This window comes from Haliotis asinina, chromosome 16 (genome assembly GCF_037392515.1).
Source record: "Haliotis asinina isolate JCU_RB_2024 chromosome 16, JCU_Hal_asi_v2, whole genome shotgun sequence".
NCBI classification, from domain to species: domain Eukaryota; kingdom Metazoa; phylum Mollusca; class Gastropoda; order Lepetellida; family Haliotidae; genus Haliotis; species Haliotis asinina.
Window position 1 is genome coordinate 15,870,619 of NC_090295.1, and position 17,820 is coordinate 15,888,438.

General features: G+C 40.2%; 1 protein-coding gene across 2 annotated transcripts in view; it reads right to left on the minus strand.

The window, feature by feature from the left end:
* LOC137267912 (ATP-dependent translocase ABCB1-like) overlaps positions 1–17,820 on the minus strand; it is a 168,631-nt gene that overhangs the window by 138,950 nt on the left and 11,861 nt on the right. The window lies entirely within an intron of this gene.

Consider the following 17,820-nt stretch of genomic DNA (forward strand, 5'->3'; position numbering starts at 1 on the left):
CAACATATTTGGGGCCATGGAGACTTGAAGTACATTTTCTGCCTGCATGGACCCTGACTGGATTTCCACCATCTCTTCAGATGGCTGGACCTGTTGACGAATCTAAGAATACAATGAAAAGAAACCCATAAGTATACAACGATTAAAAACTGGTAGGTACAAATACCCCGACAGACATGGACACACCGCGGAAATGCTGTTTGCCTACTGTAAGCAATATAATGAGTGTGGTTTTACGTCGATTTTAGCAATATTTCAGCAACATCAAGAGGGTGACCACTAGAACTAGGCATCAACATTGTATCCTTGAGGGGAATCGAACCTGAGTCTTAGACAGGACGAGCAAACGCACTAACCGTTGTGACACCCCCGCCGCGGCTCAGAGTGCTATATTGCTATACATCTACACGATGATACATGTTTGTTTTTGATGTGTTTTATTTCTCTCACTGGTCAATTAGGCTTCTACCGAAAGTAAACTACTCAAAAAAGAAACGCATAGGTAGTATTTTTCTATGTCATATTTCGAATTTGAATCACTGGTGTCTATGTAATCAGCTTATCTATGGTGAACGCTGTCTGCAAACATTTCCGAGTTTGAATCCATTGTCATTGAGGACAACTCGCCAAAACGCACTGTTGTGAACGTAAAGAAATTCATTCGTTTCCTTTTGCACGCACATTCCACGCATCATTTCCAATATAAGTCGGGGGGTTTCAATGCTCTTGCGATAGTTGACAGTCTTAAATTGGTGTTAAAGTCATGCCTAGACTTACTGAGGCTCAGCGCCACAATGCGATTAGTCATTTGGAGGCTTGGGAGTCTCAGTCTGCGATTGCAAGGCAACTGGATGTGTCACAGAGTACCATAGCAAGACTTTGCGATGCCAGCAGCAAGGGTCAACACGTGATCGCCCAAGTTCAGGTCAACCTCCGTGTGACCACGCCAGCTAAGGACAGGTTTATTCGGCTTCGACATTTGCGGAACATGTTCACCACGACATCCTCCACAACATCGGTAGTGCCAGGACTCAGAACAATCTCAGACTCGCCAACATCTCCCATGGCCATTGCAAAGGTGGAGAACTGTTATCTTCAGCGATGAGTCACGGTACATGCTGCGACGTCCCGACGGAAGAGCACGTGTATATTGACGTCGTAACGAACGCTACGCTACAAATTGTGTACAGGAAGTAGACAGATTTGATGTGGAAGTGTTATGGCTTGGGCTCTCATCTCATACAGTGGCAGGTCCAGGGCAATTTGACAGCTCGAACTTAACCGCGATGAAATCATCAGGCCTCATGTCCTTCCTTTCATGAACGGATATAACGTCATTTTCAGCATGATAACGTTAGGCCGCATACAGCAAGAATAACCAGGTATTTCCTTGCCCGGAACAACGTTTAGGTTCTTGATTGGCCCTAACGATCACCGGATTTTAACCCCTTTGAACATTTGTGGGACGAATTGGCTCGTGTGCGACAGGAGACCCTCAACCATAGACGTTACCTGCTCTTTTTGGGCCTTGAAGGAAGGGTACCATCTCATTCCCAGGGACTTCATCCGGAATCTGGTCCAGTCTATAGGAAGCCGATGCCAAACAACTATTGATGCTAATGGTGGCCACACAAGATACTTACTGCTCTGCGATCTTGGCCTTGGAACATTTGTCATTTGTGACGTACAGTTTTTTGCAACATTGAACCGTTAATGTTCGTTCAGGTTTTCTTCATGACTGCCCTGTATTACTGAACTAAGTGTATAAACTTATAACAAGTTTCAGCTATGCGTTTCTTTTTTGAGTAGTACAAATTGAGTATGGTTTTACGCAGCAGTATTCCTACAACATCACTCCTGGAGACACCAGAAATAATCGAAATAATTGGGGAATCGAACCGGATCTTCGACATGACGAGTGAACGGGGCTACTCTACCGCACCATCCCCATGTAGGCAAATGTAACGCATATTGTACTTGGGATTATACTTTCTCAGTAAATTACAGATCCTAGTACTTTTGTTGGGCTGAGTTCCAACCCGGATTCGAACCCACACCCTCGAAGTCAGGCACCAAATCGCCAACAGACTCAGAGAGTTTAATCCCAAATATAACATGTGTGATATGATGTCAGTGATTTACCAATAATCATCTGGTATGTTCAGTGGTACTTAAAAGTGAGGGAGTGAATCTGTCAGTCAGTCAGTCACTTCGGAAATGTTGCATCCATACCGTGACTGAAACAAGATATACCTAAATGAATCCAAATCTACTCTACTCATTAAAACTTGTCGACAAAGGTAAGTATAACACAACTAGGTTATCACAGAAAGAGATATAAAACTACTCCATAACATGCAATCAGGACAGTAAGATATGAAAACGAACCAAAGTTCACCAGAAACTGAAGGTAGATCGCCATAGTACTGACCACTCTGGCCACCCGCATAGTGAGTGAGTGAGTTAGTTTAGGTTTACACCTCACTCAACTATCTTCCAGCTATTCCGGTGGGGGTCTGTAAATAATGCAGTTTGGGTGAGACAATCCAGTGATCGACATCATGAGCATCGGTTTACGTAATTGGGATACGATGACATGTATCAACCAAGAAAGCGCGCTGGAGAACGCGATCCCGTTAGTCGCCTGTTACCGCAAGCATGGGTTACTGAATATACATTCTAGCCCGGATCTTCAGGGGTACATGTTTCTTGATCTGCCAACAATTCTGACAATTCTGGTTGTATACATACAAGGGTTAATAATACATAGTTCCCGAATGTAAACAAAAACTTTTCAAATAGCACAAATATGCATTTTTCAGTGTTTGAGCATCTTTGATATATTTGACAAACAGTTTCTTATACATGCCAACAGACCACTAGAGACTCTTCCAGTGTTGAGTTCCTGTTAAGACATGACACCAATGTTATGAAAACATTTGCGAATAAAGTTCGAGATCTGTTTCTGTCCACGACACTTAAACACGATATATGTCGGATGTATTTGCATCAGTGGGCGAAACAGTTTCCAAATTTTGCTAACCAGGCGGGTAAGACAAGAATGTAGACAAGGGCTTCACCATTAAACTGCTGATATCATGAACATTTCTATCAGTCCCCAATCTTGCATGATTTAAAAGCGTATTATAACTTATCAAGTCGGAGAGAGTGATGCACATTTGTATTGGAGTAATGACCCCGAGTTCACTCGCCAATCGTACCGATGACTGGATATGTACTGGCCCGAATGGATGTTTACTAGCTACAGATTATGCACACTGATTCGCATAACTTGTAAAGTCATCACTTCGTAGTCCGGATCTGTCCCAGATTAAAAACAGACTATCGTTTTTGGGAGGCTTTAATCACGCGGAGGGTTTGAGCGAGCTTTCCGGTGTTCCGATCTCGTTCCTAATCTTGTGTTAGTTCTTGATGCTGAAAAAGCGTAAGATGTCTTTCTACGATCGTTTTTATTACCACCGGAATTACTGTAGTCTTTTTTGGATTCGTGTTCTTTGTCCCCAGGAACTCCAAACATGATCACATTTATCGGACTTGATTTGACCAATGTTTAATAATACTACAGAGCGTAAGTTGCAGCATGTAATGTTAACAGCATGAATGGAAAATGAAATGAAATGAAAATGAATTATGTTTGTACTAAATCAAAGGTCCACGGTAACGGTAACACTGTATCAAAATTATTTACATATTCTCATCCCTGGTGTCAGATTTCATTGTTCAATGAAAACCCCATGTAAAGCAAAATCCCATGTTACAATAACTAAATCTACAAAAAAGCGGTTTACATTACTGTTTCGCTTGGTCTTAGACATTATAGCCGACGTAGGTCGCATATGATGTCACGAGAGTAAAAAGTACAATTCTATCCTACATTCGATTTTGTGAGGCTTGTGAAAACACGAACCCCATTCACACTCGACGCATGAAATATTGGCCATACGTGTTTGTTGCTTCAGGTACTAAGCAGAGCTGATGCAATATGTCGTCAGGCAGAAAGTAATGGAGTCACAAACAGACCATCTTGAAACCGATACCATGAGCAAATGACATGCCGTCTCGAAGATAATTACGTTGACCTAACCCATGAAGATCCTTGTTAGAACTGGCCGTCATTAACCCCTGCTTGTCGTAGGAGTCCACTAACGGGATCAGGCTCGCTTAATTGATTAACACTTCATCCCAGTTGTATAGATTGTTGCTCATGCTATTAACCACTAGACTGTGTGATCCAGTCTCGATTAATAAAAGAGCACCACCATACAGCTGGAATTCTGCTGAGAGCGTCGTGATATGACAACCGACATTTAACCACTGAATACATCAAGCCGATTCGTACAATCAATGGTCTTAACATGTTGCACCCATAGGAAATACAAGCACGGTCTTCAGCTCATCAAGCAGCGATTACACTTCCGGTCAACCGTCGCATAGCGCCGGAAACAGAAACCTCAGAACTGTTCCTCGAACAGAGTTAGCGCTGAGGTTATCATAAATAACACACGTTAATGTATCCTTACGACAGTTGTAAGGCTTCGATTGCAGTGGATGAGGGAGGGAGTTTTAAGCCGCTTCCATCAACATTTCAGCAATATGACGGCGGAGGACACAAGAAATTTCTCACATTGAACCCATGTGGGAAATTGGATCCGGGTCTTCAGCGTGACGACCGAACCCTATAACAACTAGGAAAAAAGGGCCCAAATGTCTATACGCACACATATGTAAATGAACCTATATATCTGTATATTTCTGTGTGTATGTCTGTGCATCTGATAACATTTACTAAGTCTGCATGTATTCCTCATGTCTGCTGAAGGCAACATTCCCTCTTTGATGTCAAAATCAGATCACGCAAATAAGTAACTGAGGGCAAAAACAACGATCCGAACCATGGGCATGGAGTTACACACGGTCGAATCTCAGCTCGAACGACAAGGTTTGAAGGGGGCCAACACTATCCCGCAATCACATGGGAGGAGTTTCAGATGCCACTGTCGGTTGAGTCCTAACTGTGTCAATATAGACAATCAGGTGTGTATACTTACATGTATGTCAATAGGTAGATGTTCTTATCAAGATTACAGTAAATATTCTCGTCTTGGTATTCCTTCACTAACTACGCTTGTGTAATGTGGACGTGAGACGGAGAAGGTTCAGCTACTGTGATACATATACACTATTTGATGGTATGGAGACTGTCATTTCCTTTTTGAGATACGAACTCCGTGTCCTCATGTCCAAGGACTGTTCACGACCGTCATTCGAACAGAAACTGCTGTATGTCATGTGATATGCATGAAACTGAATTATGCGTATGAATGGGTTTCATGCTATTTCAGACATCAAATTAAAAGACATGATGATATCGGACGGCTTTGACGCCATGGTTCTCTATTTGAGATTCGAGTTCACAACGGCTGACATGTAAACGAAAAAACGAGAAGCAACTTTTCACTACGAGGTCTAGATCACCAGTTCCACCAAATGGAGGTAAGTTCTCTTTTCAACTGACTTCAGTCAACCTGTATTCGTCATACCGGGGATACCACGTTACTGCATTACCCTACATTGCACCGTTTTTTAGCAATATTCCAGCAATTTCCAGAAATGGGCTTCACACATTGTACCTACGTAAGGGATAGAACACGAGTCTTCAGCATGACGAGTGGGCGCTTTAAATAACCATAAGGCTACCTCACCCACCACCTCTTCAGATAAGGAACCGGAATTGCGAATTCGAAGGTGGTCAGTTCAATTAAATGATCACGCTGAATTTGATATTACTGATACAAGTCAAATGTTTCGAAGACAGTGGGACAACAGTGAATATCTTGTCACAAGAAAAGTACATTCACGAACCTCTCCGGCGAGGGAACGCGAATCAATGTTCTACACCTCCCTGGCACCAACTATATGTCTGGGAATTGTCTCCTGTGGAATTCTCTTCCTGCTTGCAACGGCTTGGGCAGTCGTGCAAACGTCTTCGGCGTGAGCCGACTGACATACATGTCTGTCGGGTTCATCCTACAGATCCTTGTCGCTACTCTGATTTACTGTCATAATCCCATGAACCATCACCAAGTCAAATCACCTTTCCTTTCCATGACAATTTCATGAAGTCTAAAACCACAAAAGTTGTGCACTGTTCCAATCAAAATGCATGTGTAGAGCGCCCTCGATACGCCTCATAGAAACTCTGCGGCGCTAAGACATTGTTGCATTACCCCGATTAACCCACGCTGCCTGTGAGGCGATAGAAGGTTAACAGTCGTATACCCATCGTACCCCACCGGGTATCCATTCACTGCAAGGTGAAAAGAGGGCATTGGGCCAAAGGTGAGGACACGTGTGGAGCGAGTCAAAGAGACCATCTAGTCAAGCTGGCAAAAACGGACACCCATCCAAAGAGTCTTCGTAACCACTGTTGATTTATGACCCCGTCTCTTTGCACACGACCGTATATACCACCACGCTGTGTAGAAGTGTATTTGTAGAGTTGAGACCAATGTTTGACTTGGGCACACACAGTCAGACATAAAACTCAAGATTGCATCAGTCATGACATAAAATATATACAATTAACCACTAGGCAACAAATAAATCATTTAGAAACCTACTTAAAGAGGATATTTCATCATCTTACGCCATGTATTCAATACTTTCATAGTGTGTCCTTTTTCGTCATAACTGTAGCCGTATGTCTCAAACATCTAACGTGGTATACCCAGGTAAATTTGCTTTGTTGACTGTACGGGCATACATATCTAGTGGTGGCTTTTGGTTGGCTCGTCATGTCGAAGATCCGGGTTCGCTTGCCCGAAAGGATACACTGCCTGAAGCCCATTCCTGGCCCCACCCGCGTGATATTGCTGGAATATTGTTAAAAACTGCGGAAAACTAAACTCAGTCACTCGGTGAAAATTTGCTGATATGATATAAGTATATTGCAAAAGACGCTGATGCTACGGAACTATGAGATGTTCGTGAAGCCATGAAATGAGACATAGGCTATCTCTCAAAGAAATTGTTAGTGTGCACTTATGAAAAACACATGAATTTTACATACGACCATAGCCTATTGGTGATGTATTTGTAAGACAAATTGATTTAGATTTTGCCACCAAAGTCCTGTTGGTGGCTCTACGCCTGCGGTACTGATACAACAACAAATGCACCAATCGGTGACAAGGGAGACAACTCCCGACTGCTAATCTACTCTGCTTTGGTCATCACGGATTTGGCAGGTCTCCATCACCTTTATGTTTGTATGACACATCCTGCCGTGCTTATCGAGTACGGTATGTAGTCCTAAAAACTAACCTCTTTTTTTTTGCAAATTAACATTGTTTATCAATCCCTGTTGCATTTACCGGGGTAACGCATATCTTTTGAAACAGCTATATCTGATACTGATTCGATAGCTGCAAGAACATACTTCATTAATATTTAAACATTTATCCGTCTAGAGGCCGTCACAGAAAAAACGACCCAAACCAAAACTGATACTGACTTGAGTTACTATGAAGTCATTCTATTGTTTACATGTCACGGTATTGCTGACACAACGTTACCGGCTTGTAGTGCAAATAAAATTACAGGTATTGGCCTCATCACCAGTCTATAATTGCATATTATGAATGATTTATGTCCCAAACTGACAATAGTTTTTGAAAAGCTTTATACTTCTGAGGTTAATATTGTATACTACCCATCAGGAGTTAAGACTCACTTTAAATCACTCACTATATGTTCACATATGGTCACATAAAAGATTAATTTCCCCATTTACTTGAGGGAACCAACTGCAAAGAGAAACAACTACTAACTTTACGCAGATGAATTGCACGAGGATCATGCATCAAAGTACCGAAATGCCTGTGCAAATATCGTGCAAGTAAATAGCTGTGTTTAAGAGGTAACGTTGTTTTAAGAATTCGCCAATATTTTATCCGAGTTTCATAATTTTTTGAGCTCATAATACTATTAGTAATAATCTTTTCAACGTTACGAATTTGTTTTACAATACATCCGTTCACGTGTAAACGCTTTAAACAGTATGGAATATTTTGTAAAAATGTAAAAAAAACACCATAAATGGGCAATTCTAACTCTGATCCTCTGATCCTGATCCTGGCGACAGGTTTTATAATATACATGTTTTCGTTTTCAATGTCAAATTTGACCTCGTCATGATATGGCTGAAATATTGCCAATGTGACATTACGTATTCGCTCACTCACTCACTCATTGAAAACCATATCGCTGAAAATCATATCAATGTAAAAGACTGAATGTGTAGGAAAAGTGTTTATTCTGTCTGGGGTGAGTACTGTTCTCATCACATTACGAGTGTATTTTCACATACACCCACGATTTCCACTATGAAACTTGGCAACGTATGTGCTTATGATTTACACAATTTTTATTCATTAAGAATAATGAAGACAAGGTTGGCAAACAAGCAAAGGATTATCTTAATGCAGCTCCAATACAAACGCGCTGACTACATACATATGTATGACATATCAACAGTAAATATAATCTACTGCCACTGATTTGATCATTGAAGTAAATTCATTTATAGCATTACATTACATTATGTTTCAGTACATTGCTTCTTAAAACTTAGATCGACATGATTTAGTAATTTGCAAATTTTCAACTTCTGATATAAATATTAATCAAATTTTTCCATATAGGACCGATATGAAGACGTATCCATTTCTATAAAATAATGCATATCATTTCTTAAGTTAACAAGAATTAGACACAGAAAGAAATGATGTAAATTATTTTCACAAAATGCACCACTAGAACGAGATGGGTCATCATATATATATATATATATATATATATATATATATATATATATATATATATATATATATATATACAACGATTAACGATTAACAAAACAAAAAAGAACACTACATCCTAATCGAAGTCGTGTGCTTATTTGAGCTTATCGGTAACCTCTTAGAACCTCATAGTACAGCTATACAAATACTTTGTCAAGTGCAGGGCTTTTACATAGAAGCCCTACGGCTACTGTATAATATAACCATACGACTTGCGACAGTCGTAAAACTTGGTGTAGCGTCATTGTCTTTAATTAGCTTTGACCAGCAGTTACTGTTGGAGCATTCATCATATACTAGGCACATAAAGAAACTGTGCATACAAAAATTAAAAATGTGAATTTATCAAACCTGTGTCATCAAGAATTTGGCAGGTCTCCAGCACCTATATGTTTGTATGTCACGTAGTCATACTTCACGAGGTATATAGTCCTAAAATCTAATCTTATTTTTATTTATTTATTTATTTATTTATTTATTTATTTATTTATTTATTTATTTATTTATTTATTTATTTATTTATTTATTTATTTATTTATTTTGCAAATTAACATGTTTTATCAGTCGCTGTTACATTTACGCATATCTTTTGCACTTGCTAAACTCATATTTCTGATATTAAAACGGTAGTTACTTAAAGGTCACATGCAACGTAAAACACAACTTTGCAGATTCTGGTACCTTTCGGTGTGCACTTACCGAAACAAATCATAAAAAATGCCAATTCAACCTATAAAGTTGAAAAAAACGCAATGAAAACAAAGCCCGCGAAATCGGAGTTCAAACGTTTCACTAAATTCCCCCCAGCGCTGGGGGGAAAACTGGTTTCAACAGCTGTGCTGCGCTGCGTCCATAACGCATGCGCAGTGAATAGTTTCGCGGAGCTTGGAACAGTATGCATGCCCAGGGTCTAAGGTCGTGAGCAGTAGTCTAATCTTGGTTGTGTACACAAACAAGTAAATAATCTACTCGTTACGCAAAACAGCTTGTTGATTGTGGTAAGCAGTCTCTGTCACAGAGAAAGCTCAGTGTCTGGTTTATTTACACCTATATGTCTATCTGCCTGTCTGCTAAAGACAACATGCAATACACAGCTTCAATCATTGACCACGTGCAATTTGAACTTAACAGCTATCAGACTATACGACATAAAGAAAATGAGTTGATTTATGACTCGTGCACCCGAGTCCCGTGTCTGCCACATTATGTAATTAGGCACGTGTGATACACATGACAGGTTTTTATGTCTGTGGGTTGCAAACAAACTACATGTACATTCATTTTTTTCGGATGACTGGATCTGACGGAAACTGGTGCAAACTCTTGTCAGTTTCAAGTCCTGCTTTGTACTTGACGAATGACAGATTCCAGCCATGCAGTAGTTTACCATTTCTACTGACATGTTTTTTTATTGGATCGAGCGCAAATTCAGAGAACATGTATTTTCCAAACCCAACATCTCTATATACATTCTTCATGGATAACGACTTCTTTTCGTGTATATGATTTTGTTTGACAACAGTATATGAATCCATACTGAAACGACGCATCAAGTACACAAAAAGAAGTTGTTATCTGCAAAGGTTCTTACTTTCTTGTGACTGGCTATACTTCTAAAATGCCCATCAAACAGATCATCTTTCTGTACACACAATGAACCCTCAGCATATCAGCAAATGAAACAGCCAATCGGAAGCCGTCGTTACACTTGAGTGCATATCCACCCGCTATGACTGGGTTCGGTCTCCCGAGGGCTTCGTTTCGGGGGAAGTAAGCCCAAGTACAAGATATTGCACTTTTGAATCGCGATTGTACGCTTATAATTTTGTTTATTTGTTTTTTTAAAAGCAGCAATGTATATTATATGTCATGAATAAGTGATAATTGTGTTTTAATTATGTTTGATTTTTTGGTTGCATGTGACCTTTAAGAAATACACTTCGTTCTACCACCATGTCTAGTGTACTAAAGCACACTTTCGCCCTGAACTATTATAGTTAAAGCACGAGGACGCTTGCGAGGACGCTATACATGGTGGCAGAACGAACTGTATTTCTTTTCTAAGATGCCGTATTTAATAATTTCTAAGCCTAATTTCGATTAATCTATGGCAGAAAACAAACGACGGTGTCTGTGACCTAAATTAAGAATCCTCGCACAGGGCAAACTGACGTGCTGTTCTTTTGACGTGGCAGCCCCCTACGTTAAGACTAGAAAAACAAATGATGACCAGTTTGGTGAAAGTTTATGTTCGGGTTAAATATCTTCTCTAGATCATTTTAGTTACATCTGTGATTCTCTTAAACCATACAAGGCAAAATGACCGTCTCATTTCTACTACCTACGAAAGTTTAGATCAGTACACTCAGCTGAAGCTGACTAGTCATGCGACATTCCACGATTGCATTGTGGGAATGTAAACATTGCAAACATGACCATGTCTCTGTAAAATTTTGAGTCGAACTATGAGGCATTTTATCCTTCGGAAAACATAAACGTAATGTTTCCACCAGTCATGTTAGCTGTTTGATGCAACTGCAAACCATGAAACGGGATGCTACGAAGCAGTTTATTGTGGGAGGCTGTACGAAGCGATGGCAACTGATATCCATCGTGACGTCGCTTACATTGTGACGTAGTGCAAAAGAGTTCGATTAGGATGGGGCAGACTGGAATGGTGCAGTGACATCAACACTTTGTGACGTAATGCAAAAAGTGCACAATATCGTCTGATAAAGTATTGTTGGCGCCTTTGATCTTTCACCGAAGCATCTTAGAAAAGCATATATTTCATATTTTTCCGTCTAGACTCCAACATAGGTCCAACCCAAACCGATATTGACTTGAGTTACTGTGACGTCATGCTATGACGTCATTCTATTGTTTACATGTCACGGTATTTTTGACATAAGGTTACTAGTTTGCACAACGTCATGACACCCTTGGGGTGGTCCGTGGGGGACTGTCTCAACGGCAAGTGGCTGCACATTTCCACTGCCACCGGAACACCATTTCTGCCCTGGTGAGGCGCTACGAATCGATCGGCCACGTCTAGACGCCCACGTGTAACAACGCCAAGATAGGACAAATGGATAAGGGTGATCCATCTTCGCCACAGGTTTCAGACTGCAGCGATGACTGCCCGTACCATCCCAGGACTTCGCCGTATTCACCCCAACACGTCCTCACGGGATCAGACCACGACGTCCCGCCATACGGCTACAGGGATCAGATTCTTCGACCTGTGGCAATTCCTTTTCTGCAACGTCATGGCCCTGGGTTAACATTCCAACAGTACAATGCACGCCCTCATACGGCAATGGTTGTTATGGATTTGCAACACCACAACGTTGACTTACAGCCTTGGCCTGCAAATTCACCGGATCTCTCCCCGACAGAGCATGTTTGGGATGAGATGGATCAACGTCTACGCCGTCTTCCTCATCCGCCAGATAACGTCCCCGACCTTGAAACAGAACTTGAAAGAATCTGGCGTGACATCCCACAAGGCTTCCTTGCACGTTTGATACTATGCGTCGTCGATGCACTGCTGTTCACAATGCCGATTGGTGGACATACCCGTTATTGAAGTTGTGACATGGTCGTTCGACTCCTGTCCCGCTTGTGGACTCGTGACGTCATTGTCATTGACTATTCAATTGAAATTCTCACTACTTGTTATGGTCTCATGATTCTTCCGTTAAAGTGTATATGTACCTTTGACATTGTTATCGTACTTATCAACTGGGATAATATTTTGACAATGCACAGTTTCTTTATATGACTAGTATACATTGCGGAGCGCAGTGGTGCAGTGGTGGAGCGCAATGGTGCAGTGGTGGAGCGCCTGCCTAGCACGCTGAAGGCGTAGAACGCAACCATCATGTTTCATTTGCCAAAATGCAACCAAAATCATTTGTTCGTGTTTTGTACGGATTTTCACAAAATTATGATTATTGTCCCATGTTTGTATAGATTGTATGAAAACTGTTTGTCGTGAAGGCTGAACAATCACTTGACAAAAATCTTACGAGAAACTTCCATGACTGACGTCGGCGCAACGAGAACGGGTCACAGAAATGTCACAAATGGGTGCTTCCAACAGTCATATTGCGAGGACATTGGGTGGCATAAGACAAACCATAATACGGCTGTTTAACCGTTTCAATATGAGAGGCCGGTCATATGATCAACCCGGAAATGGGTCCCCCAGAGCCACTACACCCCAAAAGGATCGCTATCTGCTGGTTATTTACCTACACAACTGGATGTTGACGGTGACGTCATCAGCTGCGACATCATTAAGTCATCGCGTGAGCCGAGTGACAGTGACAAGATGACTTCGTGCTGCTGACGTACCGACCGCTGTGTGGAATGGCCTTGACCTCCCGACCGCTGTGTGGAATGACCTTGACCTTCCAGCATAGTTTGAACCGACTGCAGTGGTCATCACTACATCGCTGTTTATTGTTACAATGCCATTTTGCTGATAGAGCACGTGTCTTGTAATGTGCTTCAACATTCAATGTCAATTTCATCCAAAGGTTTTGTTACCTTTATCTTATTGGAAGAAACACAATCCGTGTACTTTCTTTTGCGCGTCATTTTATCACATACGTCGAAATGTGAAAAATGATGAAAAGCGATGGTATAAATGCATGTTGAACCTTCTCGATCTGTATTCCCCGTACAGGTGGAAACATCGCCAGTTTTAAACATCTTATATTTACCTATGGTTCATACTAGAACTGCTGATTGGTCGGTTGAAGCAATTGATTGACAGTCTAAGTAAACTTAGCCTCAGTACTTTTCGTTACACTCCACTACTGAGTCTAACCAAGGATACTCTACAACAGGGATAGGTCACTCGCTTGCTTTCTTTACCATTTGTACTAATTAACGTGTGCTTCGTCAGGCTCCAACGCACACGGTGACGACTCTTTCCCTGAGCTACTTCAGCTGTGTTTAACACAACTTCAGCCAGTTGATTGTATCATTCGGAATTTTACAATGAATGAATGAATGAATGAATTATAGTAAGAATTAAGAGCAAGAATTATGTGAATGAAGAATGATTAATATTTAATTCAGATATCTTATTCCATATGGGAAATGGAATGGAATGGACATTACTAGAATGTTAAGTGGCACTGTCACACACTTCTCAAAATCAGAAAGTGTAAAACTGTCAGAAAGCGTCCTAAACACCTTTTCCAGTTTTGTCAAACAATAAGATCAACAAGAAAGAGAAAAGTTATGGAACTATAAAACTCAAGCATCACAAGCATCACAAGCATCACAAGCATCAATGGTAGATCGGCGATATGTCATATTTTTCGCACAGCTCAAATACACCCTAACATTTTGTTTTAGATAATGAAACTATCAAAACACGTGCAAACACATTTCACCTGAAAGTATATTCCCCTCATAAGAATTAAAGGTGTATGTGATACATGTTTTTGAAGAAATAACTTGAAACACTCAGACAAGGGCGTGTGGCATTTCAACGGCGGATCAGAACAGATCGGCGATATGTCATATTTTTCACACACCTCAGTTACACTCTAACCATTTTTTAAAGTCATAAAACTATTACTATTACTTGTAAATATCTTTCAACTAAAGGTATGTTTCCCTTCTAAAACTTAAACGAATGTGTGAAAGAAGTTTGTATCGGCACAATTTAGTCTATCTTCGCGGCGAATCGAGAACTGAAGCCAGTGAGCTATAACATATCGACTTGAAACTTTACTACAAATCTACTGTCCTAACACGGACACTAATACCAATTATTTGACTTAAACTGTAGTGTAGTTAACTTATCATCTACATGTAGGATTTCAGTTGTTACAAAACTCAGCGAATTTAATCAGCTGCTGAAAATAAACCGGGTTCAATCTTAAAGCCATATTGGCTACACTGGTTACGTAGCGACCCAAGACATACGCGGCTTTTCGTGGAGTTTCTTCTCCCCGTATACAGTCTCCCAGGTCGAACCTTATGGGAGGTCGTGTCAGGTAACCTTTGAGACTGACCAATCAGAACACAGCTTACCAAATCGCGAAAGTGGACATTCGCACATACCTTTTGAACATTTTACCTCGAAAAGGTTCGTACCCGATCAAAATTGAAAAGTCTCTTATGGCAGTGAGTGAGACCCTGCCGTTACAAACCGTCGCCGTGTTACTCGCTCTCCTCTCAGTGACTCCTCTGACGACGAAACACTTTCCCATCAACAATCTTTCCAGTTATACAATTCTAACAGTTATTTAAGTTGATAAAGATTTAATTTCAATTCAAATTGTGTTTGTATTTTTTGTCTTCGAGCAAGAGTCAATATGTTGCGCTCTTTTCTTAGTAGCATTACACAGGGAGTTTACGTCCATGGTGCCGTATCACTGTAGTCTTACGCGACCTTCACCTTGACCTATGATTTCATTTTACGTGGGGTTGTTCAGAAATAAAAAGTTAGGTACAAATGGATAATAAAGAAATTAACACACTCGCGAATGTGCCATATTGTTTTTATGAAACTCGTGTCAGAAAAATCCATATTTCCATAAAATATGTATTTTTTCTGACACTCATTTCATAAAAACAAAACACACTCACTCGTGTTTTAACCTGTATGTATTAAACTCTCCTTCTGAAATAATGGTGACATTCGCTTAACTTTCCCTTTCAAATCAATTAGGACAAATGTTCGGTAAGTTATTCATTTGGATTAACGATTGAATAACAAAACCAAATGAAGCGTGCAGAAATTATATATTTTTTGCATAACTTACTCGGGTTTAAAAATCGAGTTTTTCAGATACTATAAACTACATTCAGATGCTATATGTCACAGATATGACTGACAAGAGGTGCAAAATTTAAGAAATGAACACAATATATAGAAATCGCGTTTCAAAATAAGTCGGGAAAATACCTTCATGGCCTAAACTAAACACGATGATTTTGTTTATGTTTACAGGTATTCAGTTATTTAAAAATATATATCTGGTAATAAATAACCTTATGCTAAATATTGTCTTGTGCCTGGCCACTGCGTCATATCGATGTACGTGTAACGTGTGAGTGAGTTATTATTTAACGTCACATCGGCAATATTTCAGCCAATCGTGACGAGAACATTTAACAATGAAAAGGACTATATGTATATTGTAAAACCTGTTGACGAAGGACAGTAAAACAACTAGAATATCACAGTTTGAATTAAAACTTGCGTGGAAAGTTAAAACTAATATCACTATTCGGTCAATACAATATAAAACAGGCTATAGATTGCCAACAACTGAAGGTAGATCACCATACTAGGGACCATGGGGACTTACAGTACCTTTTTTTCCTGCATGGACCCTAGCTTGATTTGATTACTTTCCTACTGAATCGTGTATTTCTATTTTAGAACGAATGTCATGAATCCCACTTTTAGGATCGGCCTCAGTAAGATTGATCACGAATGACCTCACCGCTAGTTGACTCAATTCTAAAATAATCCTGTATATTCATCTGTCGGACAAAGTTATTTAGAAAAAGTCATTTATTTTTTTTGAGTCATGTTATACCTGTGCGGTTTGGTATTTTGTTCTTCTTTTTTTTTTTTTTGAATAAGGAAATGTATTTAAGAATTATCAGGAATGACTAATTAGACTGTGAATTGAGTCTGTATGCTCAGTCGAGTCGGGTGAAACAAACCAGTTAATATCATGAGCAATATTCCAAGTAAATAATATAATGGAGTCAAGGTCGGTCAACCAGTTACTGATATTTTCAGCATAGTTTTGATACAATGGAAGTTATTTTGGAGCAGACCTACGACAGTTGTTGGAAACCAGATTGCATACAATCTCTCCCATACACCAGTGAAACACAGTGCGGCTGTGAGACCTGTCAGCTGTCTTATAAAAAGTCATACGAGTTGGTCGGTGATCTGGGCCCTCCTGACTCCCTGACGTCACGGGGTTTCATATTGACGTCATCCGTGTATCACGTCATAATAGACCGATCCAGTCTGTCAATCAAAGCTGGCGCATGCGTCGATTTCGGCCAATCAGCAGGCCGGGCGCGCATTGTAGATTTGTCTGACTTATTTCCGGGGTCAAACGAAGCCTCCGAAGCGATGTGCTTCGAATTATGCCACTCACACTTGCAATATCTATTATACATTGCTGCGATTTGATCAATACCTTCAACAGAACCATTTTGGTGAAGACGAACAAATTGAGGTGGATCAAGCAATGCGATAGGCCTCACGATCAGTTAATTGTCGGCACCATCGTTCTCGAAACCTACGTCTGCGAGAAGTTGAGAATTTGCATGAATTTCCACACTTTCGCGCATGTACAAACCCATTACCAGTTAGAAGACAACAACTAACAGTTTAAGGCTTCGCAAGTATTATAAACACGGATGTTTTTTGTAACTACAACACTGTTTTCGCTTTACGGTTTAGTCAATACTTGGCATTGATTTGGTAGACCATAAAGCTGAAACGAGACAGGCGAGAAGGCCGTGGCACAATGTAAACAAATCTGACAGCGATCTAATTTATGTTAGGGACGACCAGAATTGCAAAACACGTTATATTAAAGTACAAAGTGATGGATATAGTTGCCTTCGATCTTACATATTCTTAAATTTGTCACAAATTTTATGATGTTGTCAAGTTTCAATAGCACAATCTGAATGGCTACTGTGCAGCACACTATCTGTTAATATGTGTAGCGCAAAATATTCGAGGAGTAATATTTTTTAATCAAAGGGACAGTGTAAGCAGATGCCTATCACGCAATATCCAAAATTTGAAAAGCATTTCAAATGAGTGTCTATAAAACCATGCCTTAAATATTTTGGAATTTCTATAAACAGATGTGGGTCGAGACGAAAACTATGCGAGAAGAATAGTGACTTTGTGGAATATTGGAGGGAA